Raw genomic sequence first — 19,502 nt, 5'->3', positions numbered from 1 at the left:
GCTAGGGGGGGGGGTGTTAGTGGGTTAATTAGGTGACCACGTCGGCCCCCACCGGAATGTGGTCGGCGGCGACCACGGGCGCGGCGGAGGACTCGCCGGAGTTGAGCTAAACTATGCTACAGGGCACCAAATCGGACGCGGTTTGCGGGTACGCGAAGCTGGCGAAGCAGCTGATCTGGCAGGGGCATCAGGAGAGGCTAGGGTCGCTGGAGAGAGTGCCGACGATGAGCCGAAGCGGCGGCCAAAGCTCGGCCTTGTGCGACTGATGGCTGCAGGGCACGGGAAGGGCAGCTGACGGGCTCAACACGTTCCTGGCGGCTCCAGGAGCTCGATCCCCAGCTCGAGCGGGTGGGAGAGGCACCATAGCGACGGCGACGACATGGCCGGCGGCGAGGAGCTCTCGGCCTTGGTGGGGAATGGGGCTACGGTGCGGGAGAACGAGGGGAAAGAGAGGGGAAAGAAGCAGTGGCTCACGGGGGTTCCATTTTTCGCATCGGGGAGGTCGGAGAAGCCCAGTGGCAGCAAATCGACGAAGGCAGATCTCGGTGACCGGAGATGAAGACGACGACGATGGCAGCGCCAGGGGGGCTCCGGCTCGATTCTCTCGACGGGGAGGTGCAGCACGTCATGGCGGAGGGAATGAGCTGCTCGGATAGGACTAGCAGGGGCTGGAGGCACGGTGGTGAGCTCGAGCCTGAGCTCACCAATGGCGGCAGAAGAAAGAGAGAGCAGGGCAGAGGAGAGGGAGAGAAATGGAGAGGAGGGGGAGGAGATCGGGACGGCTCTCCCGAGCCTATCCTAGCCACCAGGTTGGAGGGGAGGCCAGGCAGGCAGGAGGCGTGGCGCCCCTGGCCATGCGCCGTGGCAAGCTTCTCCTCTGCCTTCTGGCCGGAGGAAGAAGACGCCTGAGCCCCTGGTGGGCTGGGGCAGGCGACATGTAAGCCTTTCTGTTTTCTTCTCTTTATTCTTTTCTGTTTTCTATTTTCTAACATTTGTGTTGATTTGAAAATAAATCCAAATCATTTTGCAAAATCCTTATAATATTTTTATGTGGCATAAATATAATTGTCCAATACCACATAATAGTTTCCGTATTTATAAAGCTATATTTTATATATAGAAAATATAATTCCATTTAAAATAGTTGTTTGATTAAATCAAAAATCCAATATAAAAAGTTTCTATGATCCAAAATATTGGTTGACATTTTTATTTCAGCCCAATATTTTATTGGAAAACCAGGGACATTTCCTTGAATCAATTTGAAGCAATATTTATGTTGCTTGTTTGACAAAAATTTAAATGATGAGGCTTGATCACTCCTCATTTCATTTTCAAAAGAAAAAAATAGGAATGCATGCATGAGATGCAATGACAAACAATTCTAGGTCTGGGGCTGTGACAGTGTTGTTTTTGTGTAGAAATGAAAGTTCTCAGTACGTCCTGAAAATTTACGGAGAATATTTCTGGAAAATATGAAAAATACCTGCACAAAGATCCACCTGAGGGGGTGGGCTAGTGTGCCACAAGCCCTGTAGCCGCCACCCCCCTGGTGGTAGATTGCAAGCTTGTGGGACCCACGTGGCTCTGCCGCCCCCAATCTCAGCTCTGTAAATTCACTTTCGTCCTAGAAAAAATAAAAAGAGAAGATTTCGTCGCGTTTACGATACGGAGGCGCGGCCACAACCTGTTCTTCATCTGGAGGGCAGATCTGGAGTCCGTTTTGGGCTCCGAAGAGGGGAAATCGTCACCATCGTCATCATCAACCTTCTTCCCTCTCCAATTCCATGAAGCTCTTCGTCGTTCGTGAGTAATCTATTCGTAGGCTCGCTGGGTGGTGATGAGTAGGATGAGATCTATCATGTAATCGAGTTAGTTTTGATGGGGATTGATCCCTAGTATCCACTATGTTCTGAGATTGATGTTGCTACTACTTTGCCATGCTTAATGCTTGTCACTAGGTCCGAGTGCCATGATTTCAGATCTGAAATTATTATGTTGTCACCAATATATGTGTGTTTTAGATCCGATCTTGCAAGTTGTAGTTACCTACTAGATGTTATGATCCGGCAACCCCGGAGTGACAATAACCGGAACCACTCCTGGTGATGACCATAGTTTGAGGAGTTCATGTGTTCACCAAGTGCTAATGCGTTGGTCCGGTTCTTTATCAAAAGGAGAACCTTAATATCCCGTAGTTTCCTTTTGGACCCCGCTGCCACAGGAGGGATGGACAATAGATGTCATGCAAGTTCTTTTCCCTAAGCACGTATGACGACACACGGAATGCATGCCTACATCACATTGACGAACGAGAGCTAGCCACATATCTCTCCGTGTTATAGCTGTTGCATGATGAATATCATCCAAACAAATCACCAACCCATTGCCTACGAGTTTGTCCTAGTACTGCTGTTGCTTGTCTTGCTCTGCTGCTACTGCTGTTACTTGTCTTGCTCTGCTACTACTGTTGCTACTACTGTCGCTTGCTACTGTTGCTACTTGCTACTGCTGTCACTACTGCTGTTCCTTCCCACTGCTATTACTCGTTACACTGCTGCTACCTGCTACAATACTTTTTCTCGCGCCGTTGACGGGAAAGAATATTTTCCGTCCACGGGAAACTTCTTGCGCCATTGATACGACAGTTAGGAATAGTCTGCCATCAACAGATCGTTTCTGACACCGATGTTATCATACTACTTTGCTGCTGGTACTTTGCTTGCACATACTAATCTTTCAGGTGTGGTTGAATCTGATAAATTCAGCTGCTAATAATCAAGAGTATCCTTTCACCTCTTGTCTGGCGAATCAACAAATTTGGGTCGAATACTCTACCCTCGAAAACTGCTGCGATCCCACGCTCTGGTGGGCCGTCAACAGCATTCTTCTAGTTTCGATTGCCGGAGAGTGCTAGCAGCATTCTTCTGGTGCCGTTGCAGAGGAAGGTCTGCTGTCACGGAGTCAATAGTCACGCTTACGCACACAGTTGGCAATTTTATTAATTTAAGTTCAAGTTATCTACAACCGGATGTTAACCAATATTCCAAGTTGCCACATAACCGCGGGCACGACTTTCTGAAAGATTAAACCCTGCAGGAGTGCTCCAACTAGTCCATCACAAACGGTCACGGGCCGCAAAGTAATCCTCTATTACGAATCTCGCGATCTTGTCGGATTCCTTAGAGGAAAACCTCAACTCTGGGGAGAACCAAAGCTTCACTGGGATTCCTATACGCAAGATATATCGCTAAGGTAAGACAAGACTAGCAGGACCTCCCGTCGTGTCGACGACCCCGATAAGAGCCGCGTATCTCAGTCTCACGACACGACGGATGAGCGATGGTTACCACGCCAAAACACCGAGTTAACCCGGGGAGCGTAATAAGCTGCTTTGGGTTGTACCAACACTCATGAGGAGCACTGGCCCGGGTTGTTGATTAATTCCTCGGGGTAGCTATTCCCTATGCAAAATTTATTATTAAGTGATTAGCAGATTAAAATCAATGTTGGGTCCTGCCGGACAAGTATTAACACTACACGATTTATCAAGGGGGTCCCCATAACAACCCCAAACGTGTGAGGAGCGATCAGTTATGGAATCAAACACCGGTAGCCGGAAACTATGGCGGCAATAACGGAACAAAACACTCGGAAAAAGGCTAGGCCTCCCGTCGTTACCAAGTATATAGGTGCATTAATTAAATAACATATTTAACATAATGATATCAAACTCATGTTATCACATGAGACAATTGCACCTGCAACTAGCAACGCTAACATTAGAAGCTGAGCAAGCCTACTTAGCCATTCAATATTTGCTAGGAGGGGAAAGTGTTTGGGTTCCATGGCAAATTCAGGAGGCAATTAATTCAGTGGTAGGCAGCGAGCATATGACGAAGGAAACGTGAATCTAGGCACAACAAGACTAGAGATGGTATCAAGGTCACGTCATCTTGCGTGTGATGTCTTCAGCTTGGAACTGCTCTTGTTCGTCCTGCACGTACTCTCCCGAATCCATGTACTCGCTCTCCGATACCGGTGCTACCCAACATAAAAATAGCACCCGATGAACAACAACACAACATGATGCAACATACACATGATGTATGAGATGAGAATGAACATGCATCTCTAATCTAGTCACTTGCATATGCATGAGAAGAAAAGACAAACTTCTGGAGAAAACTTCACTCTAAGCTATCTTGACATGCATGAGGATGACATGAACAGGTGCATCACGTGAAAACGATGCAAAAACATACAAAGAACGTTACGAACGGAGCTACGGATCAACCGGAAACTACGAAACAAGAAATGGAGTTCTACGGATCAAATCTACCACAAGCACTCTCCAATGGCATACTTCTGGTATTCCCAGGTTGCCACATGATCAAACAAACAAGTATAGATGTGGTAGTGCAAAGAAACTCACCACACCACCAACTATGCACTCACAAGCTTCAAAACTACAAAACTATACATTCTGTCCTAAACAGCAACATAGCAGTTTGAGAGCAACATGCATGGCACCTACAGCCACCAAAATGTACCAAATAAGATATGTGGCAGAAGCTATTCAAAATCCCTACAAGCATGAGCAAAAAGATAATACAAAGGAGTTACACACAGAAAGATCTACAGCTGCTAACTTGGCCAAAAATATCAGTTTTCACGGACTTAGTGAAATTCTCAGACTTTCACCAGCTGTGTATGCTCTGAAGCATTTTGACAACACCCAAAACAATATCTACATGAAGTGAAATGGAATGAAAATTGACAGAGAGCTAGACAAACACAAAAGCTAAAACTCTCTAGTTGATTGCAAGGGCTGATTCCCAACACATGAACTTTTGCAACCACAACTACAAGGGAAGAAAATATCACCAGTTTCTCAGACTTAGTGAAAATCACAGGTTTTCACTAAACTGGCAATTTCAGCCACATGCCTACTTTGACAATGCACAACTTGCACATAGAGGTAAATAGTGCCATATCATATGTGTTACACACTAGCTCATCACCTACACATGCATTTGCACACACTCACAACTCCAATGGTGACATGAGGGTTTAGACCTCATGTATGTGTGCCATAGCACCTCACCATACACACACACATACCTCAAGCATATACACACTCACATACATATGCTATTCTAAAACACACACATCAACTACCACTATTTCACACACATACAAGCTTGCAACACAAGAGCTCCTAAGGCAAAGCCATGCCTTGGGCATGTGGGTGTCACACACACACATGCACCACAAGGACACATACACACTCACACAACACATGGGTGCTTGCACACTCTCAAGCACACACCCCATGCACATGCACTAGTACACACATGCACAAGCACACACACACTACCACATGCACCTACACATGCTCTTGGGTGCTTGCACCACACAAGCACACATGCACATAGATGCTTGCACACACATATATATCCTACACACATACACTAGCACAAACACATACATAAGCATCACTAACTACACAAGCACACTAACTAAAACATAGGTGAAAAACCTACTGGTTTGAGATCCTAGGCACAACATATTGATGCTCAAGCCATGTAATCAGCCTCCTATCTATAGAACAACAAGCAACAAGTTATAGAACAACAAAAAGAAATAAGAAAATAAAAGGGGCAGAGGGGATTCGAACCCTCAACCTGCTGGGTTAACACACAGAACCACCACCACTGTGCTACTGTTCATTCACTCGATAGGACAGAGGATGCATACATGGTAAGCCTTCTACTGATGCCACTGTGCCCGAAAACCAACAAATCAAAGGGTGTCGCTGGGTTTCGAACCCAGGATCAAACGTTGCGCAAAACACCACCAACCACTACGCTGCTGCTACGATTCTTAACAGAGAGGGGGGCTATGCTCTTTTGAGCAACCCCATCTGGATATGCTACAGGCCTCGATGGCCGGAACAGGGGAGGCTCACCGCCGGCGATCCACACCGAATTGAGCACATGCTTGTTGCTGGGAGGAAGAAGGAACATCCCCGGTTCCATTTCAGCACTAAGCACGGCGCGAGAAGCCCTGCAACTAATACTGCAACGTGCACGGTGGCGCCAGCGACAGAGAGTTGCATGGCGGCGAAGCTACGGATCCTACATGCGATTTGCCGACAGGGAAGGGGGAGGAAGCTTCGTGCTCACCTAATGGTCGAGGAAGTCGAGCCTGTCGGAGAGGAAGTAGGGAAGTAGTGGAAGAAGCCGAGGTGGAGGAGATCGTCGGAGCAGAAGAGGGCCGTCATCGTGGCAGGGGAAGCAGGGCAGATAGGCGACGGCTAGCTGCGGGAACAGGCCCCCTTGAGGTCCCGCATGCTCCTGGGCTGCTCGGAGAGGACGGAGACGCACGGCAACGACGACGATGAGCTCCTGATGGATCGACCATGGAAGAGGAGGAACTCGTTCCGCTTGTTGTCGATCTGGCGAGAAGGAGGAGGAAGGGGAAAGGAGTGGCGGCGGATTGGAGGAACCCTAGGCCACTTCACGGACGCCAAGGGGGATTTATAGGAGGAGGAGGAGGCGAGGGACACGCGGCCTATACGTCCGTGAGCACGGCGTTGCTCTCTATCGCGATGTGTCTGAAGAAACTGAAGGAAAGGGCGAGAGGAGGGAGACGCCGTCTACAGGAGAGGGAAAGGAGCGGGCTGCGCGCGAGGAGGGGCTAGTTGGGCCAGCCAGGGGGAGGAAGCCCACCTAAGGCGCCAGGAAAGAAAAAGAAAAACCCTCTGGGGTTTTTCTATTTAAAACAAAACAAAGATAAAATAATACACACAGGCCACACTGTTGACCCTAAAATTAAAATAAAATGCCCCTCGTCATAAGGAATTATGACCTATTTAAATAAAATGAGAAGGGAATTTTTTGGAGCATTTAAATATTTACAAAACAGAATTTGAATAACCTGTTTTGTGAATATTTACCCCACTTAAACAAAGTTCAAAACACTTTAAACCTAGCATCACATCCACAACAATTCACTCTAAAATATGAACATTTTTGAATCAGGGATGGAGCAAGTGAAACTTGAGCTTTGAGAAAAATGGAGAGGGGGGTTTTGAAACCTATTTGAAACCTAGCATAAGTTGCACCCTACTTCAAATACCACTCCACATCACATCACATATCATCATCACATGTCACACCACATACATGGATTCACAATAACAACAAACACAGAGACATGGAATGATATGGATGCATGCATGCAAGGGAAACAAGACATGCACATGAAATACCACATGAAATATAACTCTCTTATCAATGAAAAGATGGACCCACATACAAGAAGGTTCCAAATATGGCAAGTTACACTCTGGGGCATTACAGTTAATCACCGACCTAGGAGTGATTCCCAGTGCGCCGGGCCTGATGACTCTCTTCTGTGACAACACTGGAGCTATTGTCATTGCCAAGGATGCCAGGTTTCACAAGAAGACCAAGCACATCAAGCGCCGCTTCAACTCCATTCGTGGATACATCCAGGATGGAGATATATATATATTTAGAAAGTACATACAGAACTAAATGTCGCAGATCCGTTGACTAAACCTCTTCCACGAGAAAAACATGATCAACACCAGAACTCTATGGGTGTTCGATTCATCACAATGTAACTAGATTATTGACTTTAGTTATAGATATTTGTAAAGTACATACGGATCTGAATGTCATAGATCCGTTGACTAAACCTCTTCCACGAGCGAAACATGATCAGCACCAGAAGTCTATGGGTGTTCGAGTCATCACAATGTAACTAGATTATTGACTCTAGTGCAAGTGGGAGACCGTTGGAAATATGCCCTAGAGGCAATAATAAAGTGGTTATTGATACATCTCCATCGTATCTACTTTTCCAAACTCTTTTGCCCTTGTTTTGGACTCCAATTTGCATGATTTGAATGGAACTAACCTGGAGTGACGTTGTTTTCACCAGAATTGCCTTCGTGTTATTTTTTGCAGAAATCAAAGTTCTCCAAACGTCCTGAAAATTTACAGGGAGCATTTTTGGAAAATATGAAAAATACCTGCGCCAAGTTCCACCTAAGGGGGTGGGCCAGTGGGCCACAAGCCCTGCCTCCGCCACCCCCTGGTGGCGGTGGGCAAGCTTGTGGGACCCACACGGCTCTGCCGCCCCCAATCTCAGGTCTATAAGTTCACTTTCGTCCTAGAAAAAATAAAAAGAGAAGATTTCGTCGCGTTTGCGATACGGAGGCGCCGCCACAACCTGTTCTTCATCTAGAGGGCAGATCTGGATTTCCGTTTTGGGCTTCGGAGAAGGGAAATTGTCGCCATCGGCATCATCAACCTTCTTCCCTCTCCAATTCCATGAAGCTCTTCGTCGTTCGTGAGTAATCTATTCGTAGGCTCGCTGGGCGGTGATGAGTAGGATGAGATCTATCATGTAATCGAGTTAGTTTTAATGGGGATTTATCCCTAGTATCCACCATGTTTTGAGATTGATGTTGCTACTACTTTGCCATGCTTAATGCTTGTCACTAGGTCCCGAGTGCCATGATTTCAGATCTGATATTATTATGTTGTCACCAATATATGTGTGTTTTAGATCCGATCTTGCAAGTTGTAGTTACCTACTATGTGTTATGATCCAGCAACCCCGGAGTGACAAGAACCGGAACCACTCCCGATGATGACCTTAGTTTGAGGAGTTCATGTGTTCACCAAGTGCTAATGCATTGGTCCGGTTCTTTATTAAAATGAGAACCTTAATATCCCGTAGTTTCCTTTTGGACCCCGTTGCCACGGGAGGGATGGACAATAGATGTCATGCAAGTTCTTTTCCCTAAGCACGTATGACGACACACGGAATGCATGCCTACATCACATTGACGAACGGGAGCTAGCCACATATCTCTCCGTGTTATAACTGTTGCATGATGAATATCATCCAAACAAATCACGGACCCATTGCCTACGAGTTTGTCCTACTGCTGCTGCTACTTGTCTTGCTCTGCTGTTACTACTGTTGCTGCTGCAGTTACTTGTCTTGTTGTGCTGCTGTTACTACTGTTGCTACTACTGTCGCTTGCTACTGTAGCTACTTGCTACTGCTGTCACTACTGATGTTCCTTGCCACTGCCGTTACTCGCTACTTCGCTGATACTACTTTGCTTGCAGATACTAATCTTTCAGGTGTGGTTGAATCTGACACATTCAGCTGCTAATACTCGAGAGTATTCTCTCACCTCTTGTTTGGCGATCAACAAATTTGGGTCGAATACTCTACCCTGGAAAACTGCTGCGAACCCACGCGCTGGTGGGCCATCAACAAGATTCTTTTAGTTTCGTTGCCGGGGAGTGCTAGCAGCATTCTTCTGGTGCTGTTGCACGGGAAGGTCTGTTGTCACAGAATCAATATTCTTCTAGCTATTGCCCAAGAGTTCCAGTCAACATTTTTCTGGCGCCATTGCCGGGGAGGTATTGCTATATTCTCTGAGTCACTTGGGATTTATATCTGCTGATCACTATGAAGAATCTGAAGGATACAGAAGTCAAAGTCTTGCCCTCAACTACGAGGGGAGGTAAGGAATTGCCATCTAGCTCTGCACTTGATTCACCTTCAGTTATGAGTAAGTTTGCGACATCACCTCCTGCTAGAAATCTTGACATGTCGCTAGTGCTTGATGATGCTTATGATGCTACTGCTAGAGATGCTATGCCTGATACTGCTTTGCCTGATATTGCTAGAGATGCTATTTTTCCTGATCATGGTATCCTTGATACTGCTAGAGATGCTATTTTTCCTGATGATGCTATGCTTGATACTGCTAGAGATGCTACTTTGCCTGATGTTCCACTAGGGGTATTCCTTGATGCTCATATTGCTAGAGTTACTGCCAATGCTCGTGATGCTTCTCAAACTATCGATACTATTGAGATAGAACCTGCTTTTGCTCCTGCTCGAACTAGCTCTCCTAGATATGAATTGCCTGATATACCTGAGGGTTACATTATGGAGGGAGACATAGCTGAGGATTTTCTTGCACGTAAGGATGCCTATGACGCTGAGAAATTACTTCTCAAGTGGAAGGAAAAATCTCTGAAAGCTAGGATGAAATACGACCCGAAGTTTGCCACTTCACCTATCTTTATCACCGATAAGGATTATGAATTCTCTGTCGATCCTGAGATAATCTCTCTAGTCGAATCTGATCCTTTCCACGGTTATGAGTCTAAGACGGTCGTAGCCCATCTTGCCAAACTACACGATATAGCCACCCTTTTCACTAATGAGGAGAAGATCCGCCACTACTATATCCTTAAGCTGTTTCTCTGCATAGGTTTGATGAGAGTGATATTCCTTTTGACAAACGTGCTAGCCTATGCTTTGATGAATTTGACAACTTTGTTGCCAAACAACAGAGTTTCAATGATTATGTTAGCAGACATTTGGAACAAAGTACTCCTATGCTTAGCCATTTAAGTGTTTGCGTAGATAGAAATGTCAATGATCTGAAGCTTCTGAGTAAACATGCCTCTATGATTACTACTCAGGTAGAACAAGTACTTAAAGTTCAGAATGACCTGCTCAATGAATTAAATGACAACTCTGTCAGAGTCATGACTGGAGGAGGCAAAATGACTCAGGAACCTTTGTATCCTGAAGGTCATCCTAAGAGAATTGATCAAGATTCTCAAGGAATCAATGCTGATACACCTAGTAATCCTAAGGAGAAAAGAAGGATGATATAAACCTACATGCCAGTTCACCAAATACTTTCACACCTGAAGAACCTAATGATATTTCTGCGTCTGATGCAGAAACACAATCTGGTGATGAACACGAACCTGGTGACAATATGGACAGTGATGTTCATAATGATGCTCAACCTAGCAATGATGAGGATCTGGAGTTTAACCTACGGTTAATCCTGATAATCCACAACTTAAGAGATAGGATAAGAATGACTTTACTGCTAGGAAGCATGGTAAAGAAAGGGAGCCATGGGTTCAGAGATCTATGCCCTTTCCTCCTAAGCCATGCAAGAAAAAGGATGATGAGGATTTTGAGTGCTTCGTTGAGATGATAAGACCCATCTTTCTGCAGATGCGGTTAACTGATATGCTGAAGATGTCTCCGTATGCCAAGTACACGAAAGATATCGTGACTAATAAACGGAAGATACCAGATCTTGAGATCTCCACTATGCTTGCCAATTACACTTTCAAAGGTGGAACTCCTAAGAAACTTGGTGATCCCGGAGTGCCCACTATACCTTGCTCCATTATAGGAAACTACGTAAGAACTGCCTTATGTGACCTTGAAGCCGGTGTTAGTGTTATGCCACTCTCTCTTTATCGTAGACTTGAATTGGATAAGTTGACACCCACTGAAATTTCTCTGCAAATGGCCGAAAAATCATCTGCTTTCCCTATCGGCATTAGGGAGGATGTGCCTGTTGTGGTTGCTAACACCACTATCTTAACAGACTTTGTTATCTTGGATATTCCCGAGGACGATTCCATGGCTGTCATCCTCGGAAGACCCTTTTTAAACACTGCAGGGGCTGTTATAGATTGCAACAAAGGCAATGTCACTTTCCATGTCAACGGTAATGAGCACATAGTGCACTTTCTGAAGAAACGATATCAAGTACATTGCATCAATGCTATCGAAAAGACTTCATCGATTCTTATTGGGAGCTTTGAATGCCCTATTCCTCGTGTTAAGATGAAGTATGATTTGCTTGTTGGGGAGATACATATCCCCATTGAGGTGACTTAGTGGCTATTAGAAAATTCTCCGTTCTCTCTTGAGATTCGAGAAGGTTTTGTCATGAGGACTTGATCAATCCTATTGACGGATTTCTTTCGATGACCATGAAATAGATGAATCAAAGAGTCACATACCTCTGTTCTGAGCTTTCATTTTCTTTTGCTTAGAAGAAAAATGATGGAATTAGTTTAGTTTTTCCTGTTTTATGTTTTAGCGTCCCGGAGAAAAATACCTCGAAAATAAAAGTTCTTCGATGGTCCTGAAAATTTAGTATGATTTTTTCGGGATTTTTTGAAAATTACTGTGCCTGAGAGCTGGCCTGGGGGCCAGACCAGTGGGCCACAAGTCGTTCCACCGCCACACCCTGGTGGCGGAGGGCAAGCTTGTGGGGCCCACAGGGACCCCCTCCACTCATTCCAGCTCCCAGCCACTTCTTCCACCTCTAGAAAAAATTGTTTCGCAGCTCAAACCTGTGTACTTGCTCATTTGGCTGTGATTTTCGATCTCCTTGCTCAAAGCACCATTCTCCGAACCGTTTTGGGGAAATTACTCCTTGGTAAGTGACTCCTCCATTGGTCCAATTAGTTTTTGCTCTAGTGCTTTATCTTTCGCGTATTCTTGCTACCTTGGTGACCCTGTTCTTGACCTAGAAAGGTTGATCTTAGCTGGCCCCAAGTAGTTTTAGCGCGTGATATGGTCTCTAGGCACTAGTAGGAGCAGTTGCTACAAGGTATGGTTGGTCTTCATTCACTTTTCTCTTGAACTTCAAAAATTTCAGCAAAAGGGAATTATGTTTAGGAGGAAGTTTCATGGTGGTTCCTCATGTAAGAAGGGTCCCCGTCTTTCTTTTCGGGAGCCCGAACCTTTTCAACTAAGGGACGCACCGGTGCAACCATGTGAATGGCCTTCTGATGAGTTTATGATCGAAGCAGGTTTCGAGGATGTGTTTGATACACTTGTCCGCAATGCCGGGTTAGAAGAATTCCTCTCAGATAAATGTGAACAGTATGCTATGCTCACTGCCTCTTTCGTGCGTAGATTTAAATTTTCAGTTGGCCGTGACTCATCCATACTGTTTGATCTGTACGATAAATCATATACCATGGATTTGGAGGATTTCAATAGGATTTGCAAGATACTCGATGGGGGTAGTATTAATGATCCTTCTAAATCTTTGGTCAGAGGCTTTGTCTCGAGTATAACTGTTGGAGAAACCAGAGATATCACGCAAGCCACCATAGGAAGCATCCATTTCCCTGCCTTGCACTACTTTGCCCTCTTCATAGGTAGGTGCATTAACGGCACGGGTGCACATTGTCACCTATGCGCTTCCGACCTTAGTTCCTTAAGAGCGCAGTAACAGGTGATAGGAGCTTCAATACAGGAGCTATAATAGCAAGGAGGCTGAATAAAAATGCCAGTGAGATGGATTTCTTTGGTGGAGTTTATGCTACACGTTTAGCAAACTTTTTTGGAATATCCATCCGTTCAGAAGACCCTCCTCTCCGTACAGCCTACCTTGATTGTGTCGCTCTAACACGCTTCCAGTTCCTTGAGAGAGATCATCGATCCCTCCTTTACCGCTTGAAATTTAACCGGCAGCGTGTTTTCCATATTACCCTTCCTGCTCCTGCTTTCTTTGACTTTCAGGTAAAACAAAGATACTACATAACCATAGGAGAGGCAGAGGAGTATGAGAGTGAGGCAACGGCTGCTCGACTTCGCGAGACAGCTATTCAGGCAGTAGCCGCAGCACTCCCGTATAACACCCATTATTATTTTTGGTTTCGCCAGGACCATCCATGGGAGTAGACCAAGCTAGGCCAAAAGCCTAAGCTTGGGGAGTACGTGTTCTCAGCGACTTTACATTCATGCTTATGCTTTCACTTTGTTAGCCGGTGTTTACACTTTGCCACTATATTATCCATGCTAGTTTATTTTTGTTTTCTTGTTTTCTTGTTTTGTGTCCTTTTGAGAAAACCCAAAAAGATTTTTCTTTCTTCTTTTGCTTGTTGGGAGCTTTCCCGTGTAAATAGTTTTCTTTTTCTTTGGGTCAAGGTAGAAGATATTGGTTACAATGTTTAGTGGTTCTTGCATGCAAACCTGTTTAGCTTTCAAAGAGCCATATTACTTTGTCTTCTCCTTTGTGTTTGCCTGCAGATTTCAGCTTAGTCCAATGCACGAGCACTCTTATTATTGTTCACATCGTTCGATCGTGCAAGTGAAAGGCAATGATGATGATATATGATGAAGTGACTGAGACTAGAAAAGCTGGTATGAACTCTATCTATTTTGTTTTTGTAAATATGACTAGCTTGTCGACCCAGATTCAGCTTTGTTGTGAGAGAACCATGTTTGCAATGACAACTTAGAGATCATAGTTTATGATTCCATGCTTATTTAGCTAGGAGCTTATAATGGTTTGTCTTGAATGCCAACATAGATTTTGAGATGACTATGATGTAGTATGATAGGATGGTATTCTCCTTTGAATGATTCAAGTGGCTTGACTTGGCGCATGTTCATGCATGTAGTTGAAACAAAATCAACATAGCCTCTATGATGTTCGTGTTCATGGTGATTTATATCTTGTTCATGCTTGCACTCCATGTTAGTCAAACTCATTGCATCTTGATGACCGTTGTCGCTCTCTAATTGGTCGCTTCCCAGTCTTTTGCTAGCCTTCACTTGTACTAAGCAGAATACTGCTTGTGCATCCACTTCCATAAACCCAAAAGTTTTTCCATGAGAGTCCACCATACCTACCTATTTGCGGTATTTACCTGCCGTTCCAAGTAAATTTGCATGTGCCATTCTCTAAACCTTCAAGAAATAATTTGTTTTGCATGCCCGAACCGCTCATGTGGTGACAGAGCGCTATTGGTATCTTCCATCCTAGGAGTGTTATCCTCGACATGTGTTTATTCACTGTCATTCACGAGAAAGGAGCCGGTAATTGGAATGCCCAGTTCCACGCTTGAATCGAAAACATAACTGTAAAACAAGGCCCCCCCCGGATTGATGTTAGTATGGACGGTACCCGAGGATTCGGCTAGCCGTGGAGTGTGATTGATTGGTGGTGGGGGATTTAAAACTTTACTTTTCTGTTTGGGAACCACCTATAGCATGAGTAGCATGGAAGATATTGAGAACTCTTGGTCATTGCGTTGACAATGAAAGCATGCCACCCAAAATTATTATCTTTGTTTTCAAAGCTTGAGCTCTGGCACCTCTGCAAATCAATGCTTCCCTCTGCGAAGGGCCTATCTATTTATTTTCCTGTCGAGTCATCCTCCTCTTCTATAAGCACCAATTAGAGAGCACCTCTGTCATTTTTATGCTTTGCTTTTGATTGATATTGAGTATGACTATGACTGGATCTTTGTTGCTATGAATTACAATGTTTAGTCAGCCCTTGATCTTTGAAAGTGCTCTGCATTTACGTTTTGCGGTCTCAGAAAAAGCTAGCGAGATACCACCTATTCATATTGCTTCATGCTTGTTTTGATTGAAGTGTTGGTATTTGAAACTCATTATTATTTGCTCGTTAGCTCATTATGCCATTGATATTAGTTTACTGTGAGACCTTTGTGTCACTTGGTTATGTGGTTAACTTGTGATCTTGCTGAAATTCTGGTTATGAGTTAGACATAGTTGCAACAACAAGATCAAACAGAGTTTGTCAAAGTTTTTCTTTCTCTCTCAGTTGGTCAACTGAGTTGCTTGAGGACAAGCAAGGTTTTAAGCTTGGGGGAGTTGATACGTCTCCATCGTATCTACTTTTCCAAACTCTTTTGCCCTTGTTTTGGATTCCAATTTGCATGATTTTAAAGGAACTAACCTGGACTAACGCTGTTTTCAGCAGAATTGCCTTGGTGTTATTTTTGTGTAGAAATCAAAGTTCTCCAAACGTCCTGAAAATTTACGGGGAGCATTTTTGGAAAACATGAAAAATACCCGCGCCAAGTTCCACCTGAGGGGGGTGGGCCAGTGGGCCACAAGCCCTGCCTCCGCCACCCCCTGGTGGCGGTGGGCAAGCTTGTGGGTCCCACACGGCTCTGCCGCCCCCAATCTCAGGTCTATGAGTTCACTTTCGTCCTAGATAAAATAAAAAGAGAAGATTTCGTCACGTTTGCGATACGAGGCGCCGCCACAACATGTTCTTCGTCTGGAGGGCAGATCCGGAGTCCGTTTTGGGCTTCGGAGAAGGGAAATTGTCGCCATCGTCATCATCAACCTTCTTCCCTCTCCAATTCCATGAAGCTCTTCGTCGTTCGTGAGTAATCTATTCGTAGGCTCGCTGGGCGGTGATGAGTAGGATGAGATCTATCATGTAATCGAGTTAGTTTTAATGGGGATTGATCCCTAGTATCCACTATGTTTTGAGATTGATGTTGCTACTACTTTGCCATGCTTAATGCTTGTCACTAGGTCCCGAGTGCCATGATTTCAGATATGAAATTATTATGTTGTCACCAATATATGTGACAAGAACTGGAACCACTCCCGATGATGACCATAGTTTGACGAGTTCATGTGTTCATCAAGTGCTAATGCGTTGGTCCGGTTCTTTATTAAAAGGAGAACCGTAATATCCCGTAGTTTCCTTTTGGACCCCGCTGCCACGGGAGGGATGGACAATAGATGTCATGCAAGTTCTTTTCCCAAAGCACGTATGACGACACACGGAATGCATGCCTACATCACATTGACAAACGGGAGCTAGCCACATATCTCTCCCTGTTATAACTGTTGCATGATGAATATCATCCAAACAAATCACCGACCCATTGCCTACGAGTTTGTCCTACTGCTGTTGTTACTACTGTTGCTGATGCTGTTACTTGTCTTGCTCTGTTGTTACTACTGTTGCTGCAGTAGTTACTTGTCTTGATGTGCTGCTGTTACTACTGTTGCTACTACTGTCGCTTGCTACTGTAGCTAGTTGCTACTGCTGTCACTACTGCTGTTCCTTGCCACTGCCGTTACTCGCTACTTTGCTGTTACTACTTTGCTTGCAGATACTAATCTTTCAGGTGTGGTTGAATCTGACACATTCAGCTGCTAATACTCGAGAGTATTCTCTCACCTCCTGTTTGGCGATCAACAAATTTGGGTCGAATACTCTACCCTCAAAAACTGCTGCGAACCCACGCGCTGGTGGGCCATCAACAACATTCTTTTAGTTTCGTTGCCGGGGAGTGCTAGCAGCATTCTTCTGGTGCCGTTGCAGGGGAAGGTCTGTTGTCACAGAATCAACATTCGCCTAGCTATTGCCAGAGAGTGCCAGTCAGTTATTATTATATTTCCTTGTTCATGATGATTGTCTATTATTCATGCTATAATTGTATTAACCGGGAATCATAATAAATGTGTGAATACATAGACCACAACATGTCCCTAGTGAGCCTCTAGTTGACTAGCTTGTTGATCAATAGATGGTCATGGTTTCCCGATCATGGACATTGGATGTCATTGATAACGGGATCACAACATTAGGAATGATGTGATGGACAAGACCCAATCCTAGGCATCGCACAAGATCGTGTAGTTCGTCTGCTAAAGCTTTTATAATGTCAAGTATCATTTCCTTAGACCATGAGATTGTGCAACTCCCGGAAACCGTAGGAGTACTTTGGGTGCATCAAACGTCACAACGTAACTGGGTGATTATAAAGGTGCACTACAGATATCTCCGAAAGTGTCTGTTGGGTTTGTACAAATCGAGGCTGGGATTTGTCGCTCCGTGTAACGGAGAGGTATCTCTGGGCCCACTCGGTAGTGCATCATCGTAATGAGCTCAATGTGACTAAGGAGTTAGCCACAGGATGATGTGTTACGAAACGAGTAAAGAGACTTGCCGGTAACAAGATTGAACAACGTATATGGATACCGACGATCGAATCTCGGGCAAGTGTCATACCGGTAGACAAAGGGAATTACATACGGGATTGATTGAATCACCAACTTTGTGGTTCATCCGATGAGATCATCGTGGAACATGTGGGAGCCAACATGGGTATCCGGATCCCGTTGTTGGTTATTGACCGGAGAAGTGTCTCGGTCATGTCTGCATGGTTCCTGAACCCGTAGGGTCTACACACTTAAGGTTCGATGACGCTAGAGTTGTAATAGGAATAGTGCATGGTTACCGAAGGTTGTTTGGAGTCCCAGATGAGACCCCGGACATCACGAGGAGCTCCGAAATGGTTCGCAGGTAAAGATTTACATATAGGAAGTCGAGTTTCGGTCACCGGAAAGGTTCTGGCCAAACACACAAGTTTTCTTCCTCCCTTGACGTAGCCCTGCTCTTCCTCCTCCTCCTCCTCCATAGCGCTTGGCAAAGCCCTGCCGGAGTACCACGCAGCTCCACTGTCACCACACCGTCGTGCTGCCGGAGCTCTCCCTCAACTTCTCCTCTCTCCATGCAGGATCAAGGTGAAGGAGACGTCACTGGGATGCACGTGTTGGAAATATGCCATAGAGGCAATAATAAAATGGTTATTATCATATTTCCTTGTTCATGATAATCGTCTATTGTTCATGCTATAATTGTATTAACAGGAAATAGTAATACATGTGTGAATAAATAGATCACAATGTGTCCCTAGCAAGCCTCTAGTTGGCTAGCTCGTTGATCAATAGATGATCATGGTTTCCTAATCATGGACATTAGATGTCATTGATAACGGGATCACATCATTAGGAGAATGATGTGATGGACAAGACCCAATCCTAAGCATAGCACTAGATCGTGTTGTTCGTATTCTAAAGCTTTTCTAATGTCAAGTGTCTTTTCCTTCGGCCGTGAGATTGTGCAACTCCCGGATATCGTAGGAGTGCTTTGGGTGTATCAAACGTCACAACGTAACTGGGTGTCTATAAAGGTGCACCACGGGAATCTCCGAAAGTGTCTTTAGGTTGGTACGAATCGAGATCGGGATTTGTCACTCCATGTGACAGAGAGGTATCTCTGGGCCCACTCGGTAGAACATCATCATGAGCTCAATGTGACTAAGGAGTTAGTCACAGGATGACGTGCTACGGAACGACTAAAGAGACTTACCAGTAACGAGTTTGAACAAGGTATAGGTATACCGATGATCGAATCTCGGGCAAGTTCTATACCGACAAACAAGGGAATTGTATACGAGATTGATTGAATCCTTGACATCGTGGTTCATCCGATGAGATCATCATGGAACATGTAGGAGCCACCATGGGTATCCAAACCCTACTGATGGTTATTGGCCGGAGAGATGTCTCGGTCATATCTGCATGCCTCCCGAACCCGTAGGGTCTACACACTTTAGGTTCGATAATGCTAGGGTTATAGGATATTGTCATACGAGGTTACCGAAGGTTGTTTAGAGTCTCGGATGAGATACCGGACGTCACGAGGAGCTCCGGAATGGTCCGGAGGTAAAGATTGATATATAGGATGGATGAGTTTTTACGCCGGAAATGTTTCGGGCACCACCGACAAAGTGCGGGGACCACCGGGAGGGTTCCGGAGGCCCACCGGGAGAGGCCACTGATACGTCTCAAACATATATATAATTTTTGATGGTTTCACGCGGTTATCTTGTCAGTTTTGGATGTTTTATGTACCTTTTATATCTTTTTTGGGACTAACTTATTAATTCAGTGCCAAGTGCCAGTTCCTATTTTTTCTGTGTTTTTGGCTCTTTTCAGATCTGATTTTGGAACGGAGTCCAAACGGAATA

Source organism: Hordeum vulgare, chromosome 4H, assembly GCF_904849725.1.
Source record: "Hordeum vulgare subsp. vulgare chromosome 4H, MorexV3_pseudomolecules_assembly, whole genome shotgun sequence".
In the NCBI taxonomy this organism is placed as follows: Eukaryota; Viridiplantae; Streptophyta; class Magnoliopsida; order Poales; family Poaceae; genus Hordeum; species Hordeum vulgare.
This window is presented reverse-complemented; position numbering follows the sequence as displayed.